Raw genomic sequence first — 23,776 nt, forward strand, 5'->3', positions numbered from 1 at the left:
GCAAGAGGTCGGAACTTATTGTCTTTTAAGGGGTTGAGATGTCGGAAGAGGTCAAAAGCGGAAGGAAGTAGACACCACAAGATTCACCAAAGCGCTTCTACCTCCAAGCCCGAATCACCTTCTCACCCCGGTAGCCTCACCACGATGTGATTATTCGGACTCCGCCACGGCTCCCCATCACCAACACTCATGCTGTCCCTTGGAACTATAATTTCCAAGTTTTTACTCGAGGCGTCAGCGGCACATCCGCTCCTAGCCTCGCCTCACCTCGGCACTACCAAAGCCATGTTTCGCTCCTCACGAGCACTTGGGATGACTTATCTTTGGACACACCGGCAACATCGCTCCCCAAACAAGTCCCGACCTATTATTGCAATAAAACCCTCTCCACTGAGCAAGAAGTCAAGTTTATAACCCGAAGTGGGAGGTGTTGCGAGAACGAGGAAGAGAAAGAGAAAAGGAAAGTAAAGATGGGAGAGTCATCGAGAAACACGGAAGAGGAGGTTGAGAAAGCGAGGAAGCGAGCACATTGAGCATAGAAGATGAAGAAGCTGTTGCTCCAAATAATGAAGCGAGCGAGTATGGCGTGGTGGAGCAGTTGAGAAAGACACCGCTCGGATTTATTGCTCGATTTTGAGTTCGGAGTGCAAGCAAGCCTTGCGAGAGAATCTGGATCGAGCCTTTGTCAACCACGACATTACTCGGCGGTTTGAGAAGTTAGTGGGACAAATCCGGGCATCGGCTCTGTAGCCTTTTACGAAGAGGAGGTAGACCACTGCGGGCTTAGGGCATAATAAAGCTCTGCATATAGCGGTAAAATGTAAAGGCGTATAGTGGCGAGGTCCTCATCGATAACGGATCAGCCCTCGATGTATTGCCTAGCGCTACCTTGGCTAGATTGCGGTTGACCAATCGGACATACGTCAAAGTACTATGGTGGTGAGAGCTTTTGGCGGAACAAGGAGAGAGAGTCTTTGGGGGCGTTGACTTGCCAATCAGTCGGTGCATGTACTTTCAATATCACGTTTCAAGTGATGAACATTGAGCGGCTTACACCATCTTTGTTAGGAGGCCTTGGATCCATTCTGCGAATCTTTGTTCCTTCTACTTTGCACGGAAGATCAAATACATTAAGGGCGGCAAAATCATCACGGTGAAGGCGAAGAGGCCATACTAGTCACCAAGCGCAATCACTCCCTTATGTGGAGCGGTAGAGTCATTGGAAAGTTCTTTCCGGGCCCTTGAATTGCAAGATCTTTGGGAAGGAGGGGCCATGGCTATGGTGGCCAAAGTAATGTCAAGAAGCGGGTATGAAGAGGGTAAAGGCCTGGCGCCACTTTACAAGGGATTGTCAAGCCTATCTGGCCATTCGGAAGATAGGCCGTTGTGGTTTGGGATATGAGGAGGATGCCCTCGTGGATGGGCGATTACGGATGAGAAAAATGCTTGGGATCGGAGATTTGACGGAAGATAGGAAAGGTGAAAGTAGTCCGAGAATCACGGAAATCTTCACTAAACCGGTCATTCAACATCCGGCAAATCTGGAAGAATCACTGATGATCCATCCATAGATGTCATCCAGCTGGATTCCTTGTATGAGGCCCTAACCGCCAATGGTGAAGAAGCGGGAGCTTGACAAGCTGGACAACGGAGGATATCACTGTACTCAATCTCGAGACAATTCATCAATTAACACCTAATAATCCAATAGACTCGAAATTCCTGCAGTTAATTTTGAAATCCCCATAAGCGCCATTACTTCAAGTAATTACGAGGAAGACCTTACGGAAGAAAGCAATGAAAAGATGAACCCTCCCTCGTGCCTTGTGAAGGCGAAGCGTGCACAATAAACTTAGGCACGGAAGAAGTAAAGGAACTTAAGATAGTGGAGAGTGAGGAGTTGGGAGATATGATCGGTGCAGCAGGAATTTCTCGGCGTGTTCTCTTGGAGCTATGATGACATGGTCGGTTTGGACCCTCGGATAGTGGCGCACAAGATTCCTTTAATTAGGAGCGATCCGGTGAAGCGGCCGAGGAGAATGAATCCGATACAACTGCTCAAGGTTCGGGATGAAGTCAAGAAGCGATATGGCCGGGTTCTTAGAAGTGGTCAAATATCCCCAATGGGTGGCTAACGTCGTCCGGTGATGAAGAAAGACGGGAGAGTCAGGGTGTGTGTTGACTACAGGGATCTTAATAAAGCTAGTTTGAAAGACGATTTCCCTCTCCCCCACATTGATGTGTTAGTTGACAATGCAGCGGGTTTGGGCAGATGTTCGTGTATTGATGGGGCATCGGTACAATCAGATCCCAATGGGCGAGGAAGACAAGGATAAAGCGCTTTTATCACCCAATGGGAGTGATACGCTGCTCGGGTCATGCCCTTGGGTTGAAGAATCTGGGGCTACTTACGGTAGCGCAATGGTCACATTATTCCACGATATGATGCATAAAGAAGTGGAGGTGTATGTGGATGATATGATCATCAAATCCGGGAGAGGAGAGCCACGTTCAGGTGATAAGGAGGGTGTTTGAAAGACTCAGGAAATACCAGTTGAAGCTGAACCCTGCTAAGTGCATATTCGGAGCTAGATCGGGAAAACTGTTGGGATTCATAGTAAGCGAGAAAGGGATAGAAGTAGATCCGGACAAGGTTCGAGCTATTCAAGAAATGCCGTCCCCAAAAGCGAGAAGGGAGGTGCGCGGATTTTAGGAAAAGCGAACTACATTCGAGGTTTATTTCTAATCTCACTGCCAAAGCTGAGCCTATTTTCAGATTACTCCGGAAAAACAACTCTACTCAATGGGATTCAGTTTGTCAAGAGGCTTTTGAGAAAATCAAGCAGTATCTGTCAAACCCACCAGTATTGGTCCCACCTGTGGCAGGTAGGCCTCTGATCCTGTACATGGCAGTCCAACAGAATTCCATGGGATGTGTTTTGGGACGACATGATGATACCTGAAAAGAGAGGGCCATTTATTACCTGAGCAAGAAGTTCAATGATTGTGAGTCAAGGTACTCTTCCTTAGAAAAGACTTGCTGCGCGTTGGCCTGGACAGCAAATCGCCTTAAGCACTACATGTTAAATCACAAAACATGGCTCATCTCCAGGATGGACCCTATCAGATATGTATTTGAGAGCCCCTTCGTGCCAGGAAGAATAGCCAAGTGGCGAGTTATACTCTCCCAATATGATATAGTCTACATGACCGGAAGCGGTGAAAGGTAGCGTGATTGCGACCTCTAGCGAGAAAACCCTATCCGGATTATGAAGCTCACGAATTTTGAGTTCCACGATGAGCATATTAATGAAGTAGGCTGCGAAGAAGGGAACCAGCCAATGTATGGGAAATGTATTTTGTGGAGCGGTCAATTTATCAGAGCGGAATCGGCCGTACTAGTATCCCCGGAAGGAAAGCACTTCCCAATAGGCTGCTAAGTTGGGATTTGTTGCACCAACAATGTCTGAATATGAAGCTTGTGTGATGGGTCTACATGCGCTATAAAGATGAAAATCAGAAAGTTGGAGGTGTATGGAGACTCGGCTCGATAATTTATCGAGTTAAGGGAGAATGGCAAACCAAGGATCCCAAGCTAATCCCTATCGAAGCACTTACGGAGATGATCAAGGAATTGAAGAAATCTCTTTCACTCATCGAGTAGAGCGAGGAATCAATTTGCGGATGCCTTAGCTACTCTGGCTTATGGCTCAAATCGAAGAAGAATGAGGCGTTTGACGTTCAAGATTAAGGTAAGGGATGAGCCAGCCTATTGTCTCATGATTGAAGAAGAGCGACGGAAAGCCTTGGTATCATGACATCACAGTCTCTTGTAGAGCAGGAGAATTCCCTTGAGGGCAAGCAAGAATGAAAAGAAGATGATTCGGAGATTAGCATTAGGGTACTTTCCCGGTGGAGAGACCCTATACAAGAGGAGCGCCAACGGCGAATTACTAAGATGCGTAGATGCAAAAGAAGCTAAGAGAATCCTCTTTGAGGCGCATGAGGAAATTGTGCCACTCACGCCAATGGTCACATGATGTGAAGCAAATCATGCGGCGTGGGTATTTTGGACCACAATGGAAAAGGATTGCATCGAGTATTTCGGAAGTGCCACAAGTGTCGATTTCTGAGATCAGATAAATATGCCACCTCACAAGGTGTTCAATCTCGTCTCACCGTGGCCTTTTTGCAATGTGGGGCATAGATGTGATTGGTCCCATCAATCCCAAGGCATCCAATGGGCAGATTCATCCTTGTAGCCATCGACTATTTCTCCAAGTGGGTCGGCGACATCCTATGCTCACATCACGCGAGAACACGTTTCTCAAATTCTTGAAACAATATCATCTGTAGGCATGGTCTCGAATGAAATTGTCGCGATAACGCCAAGAACACGAGCAGTCAGAAGATTGAAGCTGTGTGATCAATACGAATCCGACATCTCAATTCCTCCCCATACCGTCCCGGATGAATGGAGCGGTTGAAGCGCGAACAAAAACCTCAAGAGAATAATCCAGGAAAATGGCGGTCACATATAGGGATTGGCATGATATGCTTCCTACGCTCTCCACGCATCTGGGACTTAGTAAGAACCTCGGCCAGGGCAACACCATACTCAACGGTCTACGGGATGGAAGGCTGTATTGCCTATTGAGGTTGAAATCCGTCCCTAAGAATTTTGAAGGAATCGAGGATCGATGAGTCGAGAATGGATCGATCAAGGTTGGATCGATTGAATTTCTTTGGATGAGAAAAGGTTAACGGCGACATGTCACGGACAATTATACGAGAGAAGAATGGCGGGGCATTTGATAAAAGCGTGCGCCCACGGGAATTTCAACACAGGGACTTAGTTACGAAGAAATCTTGCCAAACCAAAAGCGATCCCGGGGCAAATGGTCACCAACCTCGAGGTCCTTATGTGATTAAAAAGGCGTTTTACGGAGGAGCCTTGATCTTGACTCACATGGGCGGTGAAGAATTCCGAGACACATGAATCTGAAACCTTTGTCAAGAGATACTATGCATGAAAAGGAGAAAGGATGAAAACCGAAAGGGCGTCTTAAAAAAAAAAAAAAAAAAAAAAAAAAAAAAAAAAATCTTGGGGTGAAAACCAAAAGGCGTCCCAAACCAAGTGGAGGAATAAGGAAGGGGCATGAAACCACGGATAGAAAAGAGACCGTTCGACATGCGGCTTCAAAGAACTTCGAAATAATGGCGTTAAAAGACTTCAAAATTAACCATAAGGAATATGTGAGATCTATCCCTATGGCCTTTCCTTTGAAAGTTTATCTTCGTTTTTCAAGACCATAATAAAGTTATACTTTATTCCTTAGCTCTTATTTTTACTGCCGCTTTTATCTGCCCTTTCTCTTTGTTTAATGTGCTATTAATTAGTTAAATTTTTGCCATAAGATTTGAATTAGAAATTGATAACCTCACGTACTTTGCTATGAGATTTGCGAGGAATGACGGCCTTAAAAAAAAAAAAAAAAAAAAAAAAAAAAACTAGGCGAAAACCGAAAGGGCGCTTCTAGCCAAGATAGACGAAGAGAAAGTGAAAACCCATGAGGCGCTTTCAAGTAGAATAAGAAGAAAGTCGGGAATGAAAAGGGGCATCAGAAAGAATGAGATCATAGGTCGAGTCTTGCAACTCCTCCTCCATTAATCGTCCGCCGTTATCTTGTTGAGTACACTCTTTGAGAATAACTTCATATGCCAAAGTCAGACTTGTTTTGTAAGTTGATTTTATTTTCCTGCAATTCCACCATCAACCTCTGGATCCTTGATCCAAGTTGATTTTATTTTCCTGCAATTCCACCATCAACCTCTGGATTCTTGATCCAAGTTGATTTTATTTTCCTGCAATTCCACCATCAACCTCTGGATCCTTGATCCAAGTTGATTTTATTTTCCTGCAATTCCACCATCAACCTCTGGATCCTTGATCCAAGTTGATTTTATTTTCCTGCAATTCCACCATCAACCTCTGGATCCTTGATCCAAGTTGATTTTATTTTCTGCAATTCCACCATCAACCTCTGGATCCTTGATCCAAGTTGATTTTATTTTCTGCAATTCCACCATCAACCTCTGGATCCTTGATCCAAGTTGATTTTATTTTCTGCAATTCCACCATCAACCTCTGGATCCTTGATCCAAGTTGATTTTATTTTCTGCAATTCCACCATCAATCTCGGATCCTTGATCCAAGTTGATTTTATTTTCTGCAATTCCACCATCAACCTCTGGATCCTTGATCCAAGTTGATTTTATTTTCTGCAATTCCACCATCAATCTCGGATCCTTGATCCAAGTTGATTTTATTTTCTGCAATTCCACCATCAATCTCTGGATCCTTGATCCAAGTTGATTTTATTTTCTGCAATTCCACCATCAACCTCTGGATCCTTGATCCAAGTTGATTTTATTTTCTGCAATTCCACCATCAATCTACGGTTCCTTGATCTAAGTTGATTTTAATTTCATGCAATTTACATTTACATTATCAACCTCTGGTTCCTTGATCTAAGTTGATTTTAATTTCATGCAATTTAAATTTACATTATCAACCTCTGGTTTATAGATCTAAGTTGATTTTAATTTTCTAGGTCATTAACTTAGGTGTGCTTTAGTTCCCTAATTTCAAATACCTAATCGTCCAAAATATGAGTCGGAATCTTTACATAATTCCTATCTGAAATTTTTCCTTTAATAGAAATTACGTAAAGAGGGGCATTGTCGACACCATATTTTGGCGATCTAAAATACTTTGAAACCGATCCGGTGCTAAGTTTCCTCGGAGTAGCTAATCACGTTTCGATCCCTCTTTGGTAGGCGGTCACATTTCCGACCTCTCCTGCAAAGGCGTGAATCAATGATAAGTCCCTCGCATCCCTTGAAACTTCGCCGATCTCTCAAATCATTTACGATCCTTCAAACCCGTTGCGGATTTAGGACACATCAAGAATATTCCGATCCCTGTTGATAAATGGGTGAACTAGCACTAGATCTTTTCCTACCGGTTTATTGCCGACCTCCTTTCCGAAAGTTTAAGAGCTAAAGTGTTGGTTCGATTAGATCTTAAGTGTTGAGTTAAATTTTCGGTCAAGTTACATTCACATTTCTTCCCTACCGATCTCATGTTGAGTGCTTTCCGATCTCTCATACTTAGATTAATAATCACATTTAGTTTTTGTTTCTTTGTGCTCATACAATCAAATACTCGGACAAATAATGGTTCAAAATTTTCCGATCACAATCATTCATTGAACAAAAGGCATTTCATTTCATGTCATAATTTGTACAAAGTTATTGGTGAGGATCACCCCGGCTGATCTATTTGGATCACTCCCTCTCTCCCTCTCACCCTCGGCTTCATCCTCACTATCTTCACCATCGCCCCGGGTGCAGTCGTCCATCCAAGAAAAGTCTTCTTAGGTAGCGCTCACGGAGTGCGGCCAAGAGATCCTTGTGAGCCTTCACATAGGCCTCGGCTATTCCGTCACCATCTCCTCATCCCTCTCCTTAAGCTCCTTATCCTTCGCCTCGAGTTCCTCTATAAGTTGGCGACACGAGAGGATGCATTGGCGTGGGCGCTGGACTTCCTTAAGAGCGCGGTCCCTCTCGTCCGAAATACGGTTCTGTTCGGCCAACGGTCTTCATGGAGCTTTGCCGTCCCTCGACACGAGATATATAATCCGGCCGATGAGAGTTCGGATCGGAGGAATCCACTTCTGGTTCTTCTTCCGATCTCCTTACCCGGTATTGAATCCTTTCGGATCATGATGCAGTTCACGAACACTCCACGTTTAAGCTCATGGTCGAGTCAATATGTCATCAAGGCCACTGCAGGATAGCTTTGTCCGATCCTCTGAAAGAAGATGGTAGACCCGGGACTTTAGCAAAGCGGGGTTCTCTTATGATTCGGTTATCCTTCAAGGAGTCGATCGATGTCTGGCGCCAGAGGAGGTCCTCCCGAAGCTTGAGTAGGTCCCCTTTCGCGCTTGGGACAGCTGCAAGAATCGAGGTGCTCTTAGATCTAGGAGGAGATCGGGTAGCCGATGGTCGAGGACCGAAGGTTGGGAGGATCTCTTTGTATCTCCCGGGCTCGCGACCAGTGTTTGGAGTCGTTACGAGCGCTTCATCTCCTTTACTTTCGGAAGATCTCTCTTTCCTTTTTCCGCTTCCTATGACCTTCACCACCCGCCATACACTTGCGAAGAAAAGGTTAGTGAGATCACTAAGGTCGTGAGAATTGAGATATAGAAAATACCGATGCCGAGGTTAGAGAGCGGAAGTTCGCGGTCTTGGCGGTGGCGATTGAAACGATCCAATGGTGCGGCTCGGCGATCACGAATCAAACAAGAATACTTTTAGTGGCGCCTCACTCTTGAGATCCATCACTATCAAACTTTCCTCTTCGCTCGAGGGTAATATGGTTGGAAGCAAGGGTCCACTGGTACCACCAGTGCGAGAAATCCTCAGCGGCTCGGATCTTTGCTCCTCACAATGAAAAGCGATTCTTCCAGTTCTTAAGGGGCGAGGCGGTCGGAAAAAGAGCAACTAGGCCGCTGAAAGAACGATGGTCATCGTCCTTTCGGTGAGTTAGCGGTGCGGCTTAGCGAACACTTTAGCCGTGAGTCTGATTCCCTTAGCTCGGCATAGACCTCGGAAAGCTACCAAGATCCGCCACGAGTTGGGGTGAATTTGAACAATGGATGCTCGATGAAATTTTAAGACCTCCTTGTAGAAGTCATCCGAGAGGCAGAAGGCGGCCTTTAATTGTTCCTCGTACACCATAACCATGTCGTTCTCTTCAAAGAAGTGATTGACACGAAGGTCGTCATGGCACTTGATTAGCTCGTACAAGTCGGGCGAATGTTATATTCTTGGCTAAGCGGCCAGAAGATCGGATTCTCGAAGAACCGTCGTAGCTCGTCTATAGGAGATTCTCCTGCACTGAAGAAGCGCGTGCGCCTTAATGAGTACGACCCGCCCACGACTGGGCGAGGACCCTAAGAGGTTCGGGTTGCGTGCTTGGCGGCCGCCTCTTCCTCATCGGGACGATGACCAAGAGAACTCAATGGAAGGAGGGCTCGCGCTCTCGACCTTTGGCACGCTCATTTTCAAAAGAAACAAAGAACTTAAACAAAAAGAAGATCAAAGTCCTTACAGTCTAATCGGTGTCGGGAAACGGAGAAAATGAGAGAACTTGAAGCTATGAGCGGGAGGCGAAATGAAATGAGAAAACAAGCGGCTAACCCTCCCTATTTATACTAGTCAGAGCATTTAATGCTCGCGAGGTTCTAAGCGGCGCATCGATTGGTGAGACTCGGCAATTTGTTACGACACTTTTCTCAAATATCAGAATGTTCGGAGATCGGTTAATCGGAGATCGGCATAACAAGTTAAATATTTTGAATAAAGGATCGTCAAGTGTCATTCAAGTAAAGAACCGGATCGGATAACCACCTTAGAGATCGGAAAATAATCAATGCAAAAAATAATAAGATGATAAGCGCAAAATAAAGTCTTTATTTGCAAAAGATCGGATTACAATAAAGGACTAACTACATCATTTGGGTGATCTCTAGAGATCGATTACATTGACAGACTACATCATTTTGGCGATCTCTAAGGATCGGAATACATTGGAGATCGACTATATCAAAAGGCGATCTAAGGATCGGTTTACAATGATCCCAAGGATACTCCCGGAGATCCATGGATCGATTTATAACTATCCCAAGGATACTCCCGGGTGTTCTAAGGATCGGTTTATAAGCGATCCCAAGGATATTGCCGGCCGGATGCTTCATCATTGTCGGAACACCCAATGTGGATCAGAATCATTGTCGGAACACTCAATGTGATGAGAAGCCGAATGAACTCGGTTGAGCAACTCGAGATCGGTACAAGCGAAGCCCGCAATACGGATCGGTCAAATTCGGTTCTCTCACCATCGCCAATTAGGACCATCCAATCAAGGATCGTAAATTTTCCGTCGAGAAAGGGAATTCCATCGGAAGAGGATCAAAACCACGATTGTAGCGGAACTTTCCCGAGCAGCTAGAACCAAGAAACAAGGAGAAAAGAGAAAAATCGAATGAAGGAAATGCCACTATCAACGAGGTATATATAGGGAAAATGGGCATTTAATCTTTGGCGGAAAAGCAGCGGGCGCTTGAAAATCGAGATGTAATTAATGCTTGGACCGAATCGGTGATCGAGGATAAAAGAGATCGGAGATAGGAGATCGGCATGAGAGATCGGAATGGGAGCTAGGGAGGGATCGGAAGACAAAAGAATAAGACAAATTCCGATAACCGTCGTCGAGAATCGAGTAGAGGTAGTTAAAGCGTGGCGACGAGATCTCCACCATACGCCTAAGAATCGCATAATCTTGACAGTGCGGGGTATGTCATGTGATCCTGTACATCCCAATCCCCACCGTTGATCTCACTTGTAAGGATGAATCAGGAACCCTTGGATCAAGAGAAAGGCGACAATACCAGCGTCTTTCACTCTCGGCCCCGGATCGTTCGGACAAAGGATTCAAGACCGTCGGATTAAAAGAGGAAAAGGACAAATATTTTGAGAAGCGATCTCGACCATTCGTTTTGATTCTCTTTAATTCCTGAACATCCGATCATGTACTTCAAAATCCGACCCTCCATCTCCCTCAAAATGAATCTGACCCTTCATAGGAGCACGATTCCTATAAATACTGCATGAAAAAGCTGTTCAAAAGCAGGGCGGACGAAAAAAAGAAAGGTTATTATTATAGCGGAAGAACTACGAAAATTTCATTGATTTGTTATTACGCTACTTTGAAATATTGATTGGAAAGACTTTTGAAACTAGTTTTAAAGTGTTTCTTGAAAAGGATTTTGAACACTGGAACTCTACATTTCCGACTTGTTCATCACGATCACGCCTTCACTTTCAACTCTTTATCATCTCTATTTTCATCCCATACATTTGGAGCTCAAATCCCACTCGGTTGTTATCTTGACCTAATCACATCATAGCTAGGCTCCCTCCAGTTCACGGTGAACATCAACTCTCGAGCTAATCGGTCAGCGGTCTTGTTTCTAGTGGCCACCCCACAATTATTCCTCTGATTCAGCTCCTCCCGGTAAGAGCTCACGTCATTTGTTGTATTAAGTGTTTGCGTTCATTTCTTTCGTAGTCTCTGTCCTTTTACGTATGTGATTTTCTCCAAGTTCATCTCGTGCAAAGAGACCCGAAATGTTATTCTCGAGTCATCTCTTTAGTGATTAGTGTGCCTTTTATTAATCTTCGTCATTTACGAATACAAGCTTTTACGGTTCCTAGTAGAGTGTAAATGGTCGGAGTAAGGCGTGAGTAGCTGCAACCTAAAGATCTCTCTTAAAGGGAAAATCTGAATAATACATAAGGAAGATAGTCAAACTATTAATTGGCCTATAAGCAGCGATTCGGCAAAGATGCCATAAAATGGAAGTAAAAGAAGCGAGTAGATTGGTCATAAATAAATATTGGTAAAATAAATACATGAGAGGTCGGTAAATCGGTCTCATTTTCCCCGTCTAGCCAGAAGGATATTGATAAGTCCTATCCCCAACCTCTTTAAACTTGGGATCCTTATCTCTAGGTTCTTAGGGCACCAAATTGGAGATCGGAAAAATACCTTTGAGCACCTTTCTAATTTAAAGAGATCGGAGGAGAGTTCTTATCAGGTCTTAACTCAAATTCTAATAAACATTTAAAAGAGATCGGAGGAGAGTTCTTATCAGGTCTCAACTCAAAATTTTATTAAATAGGGATCGGAGGAGAATTCTTATCAGGTTCCCATCTCGAAATTTTAATAAATACCTAAAAGAGATCGGAGGAGGACCCTCACGACCTCAATTAAATTTTAATAAATAATCCAGTAGAGATCGGAGGAGAGTTCTTATCAGGTCTCTATTCAAATTACAATAAATATTAAAGAGATAGGAGGAGAGTTCTTATCCTATTCTAACAAAAAATTTCAACCAGTATTCAATATAATCCAAAAAACAAGAACAATAAATAAATCCAAATCACTAAGTATGTCTCATTTACTTATGTATCAAGGTAATCCTAATTAGTGAAAAATCAAACATTCCTTTTACCAAAAGGATTAACATTCCCACTATAGCCCTTCTAACTAATTTATAAATGACACAAAATTAAATCTACTTACCCTTGTTAAGGGACGAGGTGGGGTGCCTAACACCTTCCCCACCCGTTAATGGACCCCGAACCTAGAATCTCTGTTTTGAAGTGGTTTCATTTTTAATTTAACTCCCTAAATGGTTTTCTTTAGTTTCCCTCAAAACTAAGGTGGCGACTCCTCACTTTTCCCACTTCGGTGAGTGATCGTCCGGGCGACCGCAAAATCCCGTTGCGACAGATGGTGCAAGTTTTTCTTCATCAATATGAGGCATTTTATGACACTTCATCAAGAACATGCATGGTAGTGAAATGTGAGATCTTCAGTCGCACTGTCAAGATAAAACTTTGGTACCACTAGGCATGCCAAAAATTATTTGCAATTTTTGGGTAAGAATAGTGGAATGTAGAATGTTGATGTGAGAATCTGTGAAATCTATCCCACTAGGTGTGCCAAATATTGTTTGCTTGGGAAATAACTTGGCTAGTTAATAGCTTAGGAAATGCAGGCGTGTTAAATACTACATGTATCAACTGTGCGCTTCTCAGACTTCTTTCAAATAATTGTGAAAACTTGACTAGACTGAACACAGATTTATCAAAAATCTCACTTTAGATTGAATAGTAACAATAATAAAAATTGTATTGATTATTGAAAATTTAAGTACAAGGCTTGGAAAATAAATGCAAAGCTTGAAAAATTAAAAAATAGATAAAATTAAAGATAGATAAACTGTTGGAGTCTATTGTTGTTATTGTTGTTGAATTGGTTAGTTTGGATGTTCTTTCACGTTATTGCATATCTGATTCTTATAACTTTCCTTGTAGAGTACTTGAAAGACTTTGCAAGATACCTTTTCACGTTCTATAGTTACCAACAGTTATTTGTCTACTCCTTGAAACTGCTTTGAACTGCTGTTAACCTCTCATCTTCAGATAACCATCCAATAACTTTCTAGATATTTGAACTGCTGTTAACCTCTCATCTTTAGATAACCATCCAATAACTTTCCAGATATTTACTTAATAATTACATTAAGCCATAGATTAATTAAACTAATAAAAGAAAATTAATTTAGTTAATTCTTAGGTCTAAAAATAATTAATAAATAAATTAATTATTTTGGTGTAAACATATATATTATTAAAACTGAATATAAAGCAGATTAAGAATAAAACAAATATAAAGTAGATTAAGAATAAAACATAGATATTTTCATTAAATAGAAAATATAAGTATTTTATTAGGTATAAATTATATATATATATTATGCTAAAAAATATAATATTGTAAAATACAATTATATCAAAATTTATTGAGATAATTCATTTAATATTAGCGTCTTTTAATTAATAATTCATTCATTAATTACTTATAAATTTATTGAATATTTTTTTCACTAATAATTCTAAAAATATTTAATTTGACATTATCTTAATTGCATTAATAAAAATAAGAAGACAAAAAAATTAAAAGGTAAAAAAATTTAAAATCCTATAAAAAAAAAAGAAAACTTAAAACAAAAAGTTTTTTCTTAATTGCTTACATGGAGAGGCTCTTATAAATGTGTAAGATTTTCTTATAAAAAAATTCAAAGTTCTATAAAAAAAAAAGTAAATGAAAAGGTTACTTGTGTAAATGAAAATACCCACAAAGCAATTAAATTAATTTTGAAAGACAAATGTGAGTACAGTCACAACAAAATTTGTACTATTCAAATTATTAAGAAACAAAATTCATATGCCAATATTTCATTTTATGGAACAATTAAAATTTAAAATTTTAAAAATCACAAAATAAACCAAAAAAAAAGTAATACACAATGAATATAATAAATATAGTTATGTTTCCAAAGTCATAATTACTAATTATATAAAATTATTAATTTTTAAATTTAAAAAATATATTAATTAGTTCCATCAAAATGTAGAAAAAAAAAAAACAATTGTTAAAAAAATAAATGAGAACACTAAATAAAGAGAGGATAACCTTCTCTTTGCTTTAGCTTTAATAAAAATTATGTAAATAAATTTTTAATAGATTTATTAATAAAAAAGTAATTGTAAATGAGTCGTTCATAAGAGTTAATTTTAATTTTATTTATCTCATATTTTAATAAAAGTATATTATAAAACTGAATATAAAGCAAAACTAGGAATAGTACATAAATATTTTTATTAAGTAGAAAATATAGGTATTTTATTAAGTATAAATTACGTACATTTTTTATGTTAAAAAAGTACAATATTATATAGTGCAATTATTTTAAAATTTGTTAAGATAATTCATTTATTAATTACCTAAAAATTCATTGAATCATTTTTTTTACTAATAATTCTATAAATATCTAATATTAATTACTTGACCTTATCTTTAATTTCATTAATAAAAATAAGAAGGAAAATTATTTAAAAGGTCAAAAAAGTTCATATAAATTCAATTTTCTGTAAAAAAAAGAAAAATTTTAAAAAAAGTTATTTATAAGGAGACGCTCTTATAAATATACAAGATTTTCTCATAAAAAAATTTGAAATTCTATATAATAAATAAAAAAATAAAAAAAGTTGCCTATGTAAAGTTAGATGCGAGCAAAACAATTGAATTAATTTTGGAAGACATGTGACGCCCCTTACCCGTCTACAGTGTAGCCGAGCAAGATATGCTACACAGTGTGCCGAAGCACCAAAACATATTTCCATTACAATTTACCATTTTTAATTCATTTATTTACAATTTTGATTTATTTGAATTTTTTACAAATTTTATAGAAAATTCGGCAGAGTGCCAACTGTAAATTGAAAAAACAGTTCTTCTGAATCTGTTAAAAACACTTACAATATAAATCATATTATCAATTTCAGTCAACTACCAACATATTTCCACAATTTCTCAAATGACTTCAATATTTCAAAATTCAATTAGTTTTCATATCATACTCAACTCAATAAGAAATACTCAAATTTATTACTGAACATGATTTATAGATAATTACATCAAAACATAATTACATGAGCTTATAATATACATGGCAAAATAAAGGTCAGATTACAAAAGTTTACAAAATACAAAATACCAAAAGTAGCCTAATGTCCTACCAATGCACTGCAAATGTGAGATGACTCTGGACTCTGTGTGCAGATCTGATAATTCACCCGGTCTGAGGTCTGCTGGACTCCTCAGCTATGTCTCCGGTACCTGCGGGTGGCAAAAGTGACACGCTAAGCAATTCTGCTTAGTGGTGACAATATAAAATAAAATAACATAAATATGTAGAATGTATGTTTACATTTTATGTAGATTTAATTTCCGGCATTTATTGCAGTATTATTCGATTAAAATTTGGTAAGGTTTATCTTAATTACCCAAGTAACCTATACTAGTCGACTGGACTGGATAAACGGTTAAACTGATACTGAATACCAAGTACCTCGGACCATTACACTATTGGTCACATTGTGTCTCCTGATGTGCAACAGAACAGCTAATAAGCTGTAATAATTATTAGGAATAAATCCCAAGTATAACAACTCAATCAACATAGCCAAAGGCTATTTTTATCACAGAATGGCACGGGAGGCCATAAAACACAAAATGGCATGGAGCCATATGCAGTACTGCTAACAGAACCCTATTGGCATGCCAACCTATCCAAACCAATCTTACTAGGTGTACTAGGGCATGTTACATTATTAAATTGTACAATTCTTGAAATTTAAGTTTAGGTATTACTATTCATTTCATTAGTAAACCAAAATGTTGACTTTTGCATAGACAATAGGTACATTGGTTCTAATACTCCCAACATACTACATTTTGTATTCTAAAGTTATTGGTATTGGTTGCCAATACCATTTCTAACAGTGTTAGTTGTTCAAAATTTTGATTTCAAGCCTTGTGTTTACTATTCTATTGGTCATTTTTACAGTGAAAATTTGGCAAAGTTGTCAACATGAAAGTTGTTCCTTATTGTGTCTAGTTACATTTCTTTTTTTGAATCACTCCATTTAGAGTTTTGTATTTTAAGTTATGGCCTAAACACCATAACTGGCCGGATTGCAAACTATCTAGATTTTACGGGTGACCAAATCTATAGTGTTTTGTGCGGTGATTGCAGGTCACCTTTTGAACATGTTATAGTCAAAATTTGGGTTAGGTTTCTTCATGAAAGTTGTAGGCCTATATCTTAGCTTTCTACTGTTATAATTTCAGGTCAATTAGACCTTTCTACGCTGAGTTATGACTAAATGAATAAATACTGTTCATTTGGTCATTTTGCCCAGGCAGAATGTAGGTCATCCGGATTAGGGCAATCTTTAGGTCAACTTAGTTTGGTTTTCTGGGCAGGGTTTCTTCACCAAAGTTGTGCCATTATGTGTCTAGTTTCATGTCCAATTGACTTTACACCAATTAAACCTCTACAACTCCAGTTATTGCTGCCCAAACCTACTGGACTCACACCCAGTCCTACAGGTCACCAAGGGCAACAACACTAACTTCAATTCCCACTAAACAAACCACTTCATTTCTTATTCACACATAACCAAATGGTCACTAATTGACCATTAAAACTTACTTTCACCATTACATGATCAAAGTCTCAATTTCATACCCAAACCCTAACTCAACCATCTCAAATCATGCATTCACTTACCTTTCATTATCCTAACAATAGATTAGTGTTAAAGGGCAGCCACAATACCATTTTAATTCCATGAAATCCTCAAAACCCTACCAAGTTCAAGGCTGCAGAAAATATTAGGGAAGGTATGTTTATGATTTTGTTTAAATTTCTTTGTAAATATCCACTAATTCTACTATTTCCACTTGAATTTAAAGAAAGAAAACAAATTTAGTCACTAACCTCTAATGGAGTAAATTTCAATCTTGCAAGAGCTCATCCTTTCTACTTCTTTTTGTTATCTTTAGCTTGCCCAAGGTGTAGTGAATTTTTTTTGTGAAGACAAATATAGCTTTTATGGTGAAAAGCTTGAAGTACTCAAGTTTGAAAGGAAAAAAAATGGTGGAGTGCTAGGAAGAGGTTTCGGCTACCATGGAAGGAAGAGGAAGATGAAGTGATTTTTTTTTTTTTTTGTCTTCCTTATCCCTTATAAAATGTTTATTCAATTTTGATTGGTGGAAGAATTTTTAATGAGGTCATGCTTATGTCATTATTTGTCTTTTATTTCATCTTTTTTTTTCTCTTACTTCTTTTTCTTATTTTTAATAAATTTTTTATCAATGTTTGTTCATGTTTTATGTCATATAATTCACTTACTCAAATGAACAAGTTAGTCAAAAATCATTTCTGAAGACGAAATGACCAAAATGCCCTCTATTTGGCTTAACAAGCTAAAATTGTGTGTACCGATTGATTAAATTTTTCTTGTATTTTCTTAATATTTATTGTCATGGGAACCCTAATAATCCTTCCCTGAAGTCCCAAAAATTATTTTATGAAGTTTTTCCCAGGTCTAGGGTTGTTAACGGCCTTCATCGTCACTTCCCCTTCGGGTTACTCATCATTGGGGTTCCGGCTCATTTAACCTTAGTGTATTTCATTCCTAAAAATTTTCCTTAATTTTTATGAGCATTATTTAGTTTATTTATAACTCTCCACCCTATTCTAATTATAATATCAAACATTCTAGCTACCCGGACCGACATTGGTCGCTGGAACAATAGACTGTACAGACTAACTAAAGTGAGGATGTTACAAAACAAAGTGCTAGTAACAACAAAGCTTGTACTATTTAAATCATTAAGAAACAAAATTTATAAGTCACTATTTCATTTAATTCCATAATTAAAATTGTAAATATTAAAATCATAAAATAAAAAATAATAATATATAATGAATATAATGAATATAATTATATTTCTAATGTCATAATTAATAATTATATAAAAATATATTAATTAATTGGTCCAATTACAATATAGAATAAGAAAATAAAGAAAAAATTTAAAAGTTCTTAAAATAGTCTAAATAAGAATTCTAAACAAAGGGATAGTACCGTTTTCTTTGCTTTAACTTTATTATAGAATTAATCGGACTCCAGTGCTACGCACAAATAAATAAAAATTAATAAATTATTTAATAGTTATTTTAATGATAAATTATTTTATCTTATATTTTAATGAATGTATATATTGTTAATGCTAAATATGAAGTAGAATTATACATACTAAAATACAGACACATCGATTAAATAAGAAACATGGATTTTTCAAAAAATCGTTTTAGAAAATTATCGTTGGTTATTGATTATTATTGACTTTGGAAAATGTTTTTTTACATAAATGAAGAGTTTTTTTTTTTTTTAAGATATTATTCTCCTATACCATAAGATTTTTTTTTTTATCAAAACCATTTAGTAGAGTTGTTTTTATATAGTATAAAATTGGATGAAACTTTAAATATTGAAAATCACAAAATAAAAAAAAAATAGTCATATATAATGAAAATAATGAATATAATAATTAAAATATTTAGATTTTTAATGTCAAAAATAATTAAATATAAATATTAATTTTTAAATTTAACAAACTTAATCGGTTCAATAAAAATGAAGGAAAATAAAAAAAGAGAAAATTTAAAAATACTATAAATTTGGATAAAATTTTAAATATTAAAAATCACAAAACAAAGAAAAAAGTCATATACAATAAATATAATAATTAAGATAGTTATATTTTCAACATCATAATTAATTATATATAAATATTAATTTTTAAATTTTAAAAATCTCAATCGCTCCAATTAAAATGAAGAAAAATGAAAGAAAATTAAAAAAAAATTAAAAATTTGTAAAAATAAGAAAAATAGAATGCCAAACAAAAAAAGAGTCACTTTTTGTTTGTTTTAGCTTTAGTATGGATAGATAGATGAATAGATAGATTAACAATATAATATATTAAATGTAAATTGTCTTTTAACCATTTCTTCATTAACCAAATTTAAATATTTCTAAATTAATTTTAAAGTTTGACTATAATTGCTTTTAATTTTAAGGGTTCAAATGTGTGGTGTAAAATTAAAATGTTTTGATATAATTATTAAGTAAATTGTTTTGATTTATAACTTAAATTTAGTGTATTTTTATTGCTACTTTATTTTATTTTATTTTATATATTTCACAATTAGACTAGATTTTAAACAATTTATCCAATGATTGTCAAAATAAGATTTATTTTTACAAAATAAAATGAAAATTTATACTTAATAATTATTAAATTCATTAATATTTTTTTATTCAATAATATTCAAATAAATTAAATAATTATATTTTAAACAAAACTATAATTTTAAAAAATAATCATTGTTTAAAATAATAAAGAGCATGTGTTAGATGCCAATAACAACTAGTCTTATTTAACCATAAACTTAAAAATATAAAATATTATTATTTAAAACTCAAATTAAAGTGAATGATTTTATTTTAGGAAACTGAAGTCAAGAAACCAAATTAAATTAATCTTTAAAGGCGAGTGATCGTAGATGAAACGAGTTAATTTTGATCACAAATACTCAAATCAAAATTGAAAAATTTTATTGTAATAAATTCAACTCATTAGATAAAATGAAATATTTTCAAAATTAAAAAATAATGTGTTTTTTATTTTAAAAACAATTTCAATTATCTCACAGTTTACAGTTTGTGGGTGTGCTAAATATAGAGTATATCACCTAAATTACGCTCTGACTTCTTAAATCAAACAGTTGTGGAAATTGATTAAACTGAATGCAACTTCGTTAATATTATGATGAATTAAAGGTAAGTGAACTAGAAACTAAAAAAAAAGTTCGATTGATTGATTGCAAAGTGAATACACGGTTTGAAAAATAAATGAAAAAGCTAAAAAAATTAATGACTGATAAAATAATGGATAAATAGAATGCAAGAGTCTGATTGTGTTATTGGATTAAGTTGTTGGGAGTCTTTTACGTTGCTATTTGTCTACTATTTAGGGCCTATTTGATTTAACTGTTGAATACAGCTGATAGCTGTTACTGTTAACTGATAGCTGATGATAATTATTCTATGTTAAGTGTTTGGTAAAATTATATTTAGCTGTTGCTGTTGATATGTGAAATGACTAATAAGGTATATATCATATAATTTATTTATTTTTTAAATAAATATAAAATTATAAATTTATTATATTATATTATTTATTTTATTATTAAATTAAATATATAATTATTAAATTAATATATTATATTATTTAAATAAATATATAATTATTAATCTATTATATTATATCATTTATTTTATTATTAAAATAAGAAAATAATTATTTTTCAAGATAATTAAATAATTTTAAAAATATAGATAAAATAATAAAATAATTATTATTGTTAATAGAAAAATTTATAATTAATTTTAAGTTTTTAGATATAAATAAATATTTTATATTTTATGTTATTAATAAAAAATATTTTAACAAAGTTAAAATACGTTAATTAAAATGTTAAAATTACAAATAAAAAATAAAAACATTAATAATATTAATTTTTAAGTTAAATAAAAAAGAATAATATGGTCAAAATAAAAAATAAAACCAAATCATTATCGGTGATGAGGAAATTGTCTAGCGGTTGATGGGTATCATATCGATTCTGTCATTTATCAACTCTATTTTTAAACTTATCAAACACTATAATTTATCTGTTTGGATGTCAATTAGCTATCATTGCTAGCAGATTAAATCAAACACCTCTTTATTATTCTCCCTAGAGGTACTTGGAAGAATCTAGAAGGCTACATTTCACATCCTACAGATGATGGAAGGTAACTGTCCATTTCTTATAACTTCTCTTAACTCTTTATAACTTTCTTAAACTGCTCTCTTATCTAACCACCCATTTTTAATAAGTCTCTTCTAATATTTAGTTTATTTATTAGCTCTCCTTATTCCTTCAATTGATGTAATTAAATTAATTTTATAAAAAATTAATTTAATTAATCTTAAGCCTCAAAATAATTAATTATAATAAAAATTAATTATTTTGATGCAATCAATTGCCCTTGCATCTAAATTGGCTAATTAGGCCATTCTAAGTAGATTTTAATTTGTGCCTGCACTATTTTACTCTCCTGCAAAATTGAGATCAAATGCATTATATGCAGGTATTCAAATTTTTAAACATAACCACCTCTTTTAGATCAAACTCAATTCTAAAAAGACTAAAATTCTTTCCTAACTAAATGGGTCTTATCCTATCCAATCATCTTTTAACCTTTACGCATTTGATTTTGACTTTACCTCCTTTTTCCTCCTACACTTTAACCTCTCATCCACCTAACTCTATCAAAACTCCATATTCACAATTACAAATCCACCTAACTTTTCTTTTTTCCCTTCTACTTCCTTTTTCTCTTTCTCTTTTCTATTTTTTTTTGTCCTTCTCTTTGGTCTACCTTCACCCTCGCGTCACACGTTACTGATCCTCACTTGACGCTTCACCGCTGGTGCCCCACTACTCCTCGCAGTTATCGATCATAGGTGGCCCTCCTACGGGACGCTGATTGCCCCTTCTGCCTTCGGTTCAAAGACCCAAAAATTCCTGCTCACGGGGTGTCTTGTAAACTGTTTCACGCCATTCCACCTCCTTCAATCACCAATCTTCATTTTCAGGTATCATTCAAGTCATTCACAACCTTTTTGATATCAATCTTGCTTTAGAACCATTGGGCATTGCATGGGTATTATGAATTTTGTTGTAATTTCAAGAAATTGCAGGCGGCTATATATCGCAAATACCTGTACAACTTGATGAGTGATTGGTTTGTGGCTGGGACTTGGGAAATGCTTGATGTATTTGTCATTTACAGGTATGGCTTCTAACATTTCGCATTCTAACCCATCGAAACCTGTCACTTTACAGGTGTCTGCCAGCTCACAAGTATCTGCCACTTCACAAACAATATCATAGGCTTCACCCATTAGCAATAGCATTCTTAGATTAATTGCTACACCTACTTTAAGGGCATTGCATGTTTATACACCACCAGTTTTCTTGATGCCTACTGTCAACCCATTTTCTAAGGCTACTGATGGTAATTTCTTAACCCGCCTATCACTTGCTATATTATGTATGTGCTTTATTCCCTTTATATAGGTTGTGCTTGATTGTTGATTGTGAGAATTAGACCAATTTTTTGGACTTACAATTTACGAAGTAAACTTTGCACGAATTTCATCTGACTAGGTACTTGTAATTATTTTTATAGATACCACCATCATAGATACTTCAAGTACTTGCTCTAAGAAAGCCATGGTTTCTTAAACTCTAGGCCCACTCTCAGTAAGAATTCGCAATTTTCACTGCTTTATCCATTTGCACTATTTCCCTTTAGATTCTCTACCCAGGTACTGACCCCAATTACCTTATTTCACAGGGTTTGGTCGTAGAGGCTGCTATTGTTGGCCCATTAGCACTTCCACGTGCTATCCCAATTCCTCCTTTCCCTCTAGGAGAATACAAGAAATTGCAAGTCAACAATCACCTGAAGCCACCTCCTCGACTTAGAGATGTTAAGTCTTGTCCGCGACAATCATCAATTTAGGAAGCATGGATCAACAAGCTTCATTCTTGTTTCTCCAATACTTGGAAGCTTCTTGGCATTTATGACTTCATTAAGCTGACTAGATTTGCCCTTCCTTGCTGCCCCATGGTAATTGTAGGTTATTTAAGACTTTGGTCCCAATCATGTAACTTCTTTATACTGCTAATGGGCCCTATGTCAATCACCTTAAAGGACATTAAGATTCTCACCGATCTATCTATTGTTGAAACAGAGGTACCTAGCACTTTTCAAAGTTGCCATCAAATTTACACAACTGGACAATTTTACCTCCTACACTGCATTGAGTGACTATAGTATCGGCATCAGTCAATTCAACCATACTCCGTTTATAAGGTGCCTGATCTAACAATTCACTTTCTGCTTGCCTGTAGATGTGCTTCTCATGATTACCTATCGCTGGCTTCTCTCTTACGACAAGCAACCCTTGTGCCCTTAGTACTATATTGCTGGCTTCCATATTTCGGTCCATGTCCTCATGGTCTCTAATGCACCTGTGAGTAAAGTAAGTGGTGAATTCTGGATTGCACAGATATGGTTACTTTCATACTTTCCAAAGCTAGCAAGTTCTTCACCATCCTCAGTTGATGGTGTCTTTGTAAAGAGTTGTATCACTAGCTTGTGAATGGGATGAGCATCAAGTATTAAAATCTTAGTTCAGCTACCTGCCAATGATTTTACTGGTTTCATTCCTTTCGATGATGTTATCGCTCTTAAGTCCATTGGCTTTCCTCCTTGGTTGATCTGCTCAAATGCTTCCTTTATTGATGAGCCTATCAGTAACTGGGCCTCTATTACTGCCATTAGGCATTTGCACATAGGTTCCACCTTTGGCACACTTCTGGGCATCATAAAACCTGGACTTGAACTATACATGCTTTCTCTCTAGTCCCACTAGCTGGGTTTCATTTAGGGAGTTTCATCTGACATCTTTGTACGTGCCAACACCTCAAGCAGTACTAAAATTACACTATCCACTAAGTAGATATGGCACGTTATCGTT

The 23,776-nt window shown here is 36.4% G+C and overlaps 1 long non-coding RNA gene across 4 annotated transcripts; it reads left to right on the forward strand.

The window, feature by feature from the left end:
* Positions 1-21,559: 21,559 nt before the first annotated feature.
* LOC131174472 (uncharacterized) lies at positions 21,560-23,439 on the forward strand. 4 transcript variants are annotated; one of them, XR_009144785.1, is made up of 6 exons: positions 21,560-21,823; positions 21,920-21,972; positions 22,074-22,245; positions 22,420-22,493; positions 22,588-22,989; positions 23,148-23,439. It is a non-coding gene; the product is annotated as an uncharacterized LOC131174472 (long non-coding RNA). The 4 variants fall into 4 exon arrangements; XR_009144784.1 differs by having other exon boundaries at positions 21,929-21,972; XR_009144783.1 differs by having other exon boundaries at positions 21,920-22,245.
* The last annotated feature ends 337 nt before the right edge of the window (positions 23,440-23,776 follow it).

Source organism: Hevea brasiliensis, chromosome 16 (assembly GCF_030052815.1).
Source record: "Hevea brasiliensis isolate MT/VB/25A 57/8 chromosome 16, ASM3005281v1, whole genome shotgun sequence".
NCBI classification, from domain to species: Eukaryota; Viridiplantae; Streptophyta; class Magnoliopsida; order Malpighiales; family Euphorbiaceae; genus Hevea; species Hevea brasiliensis.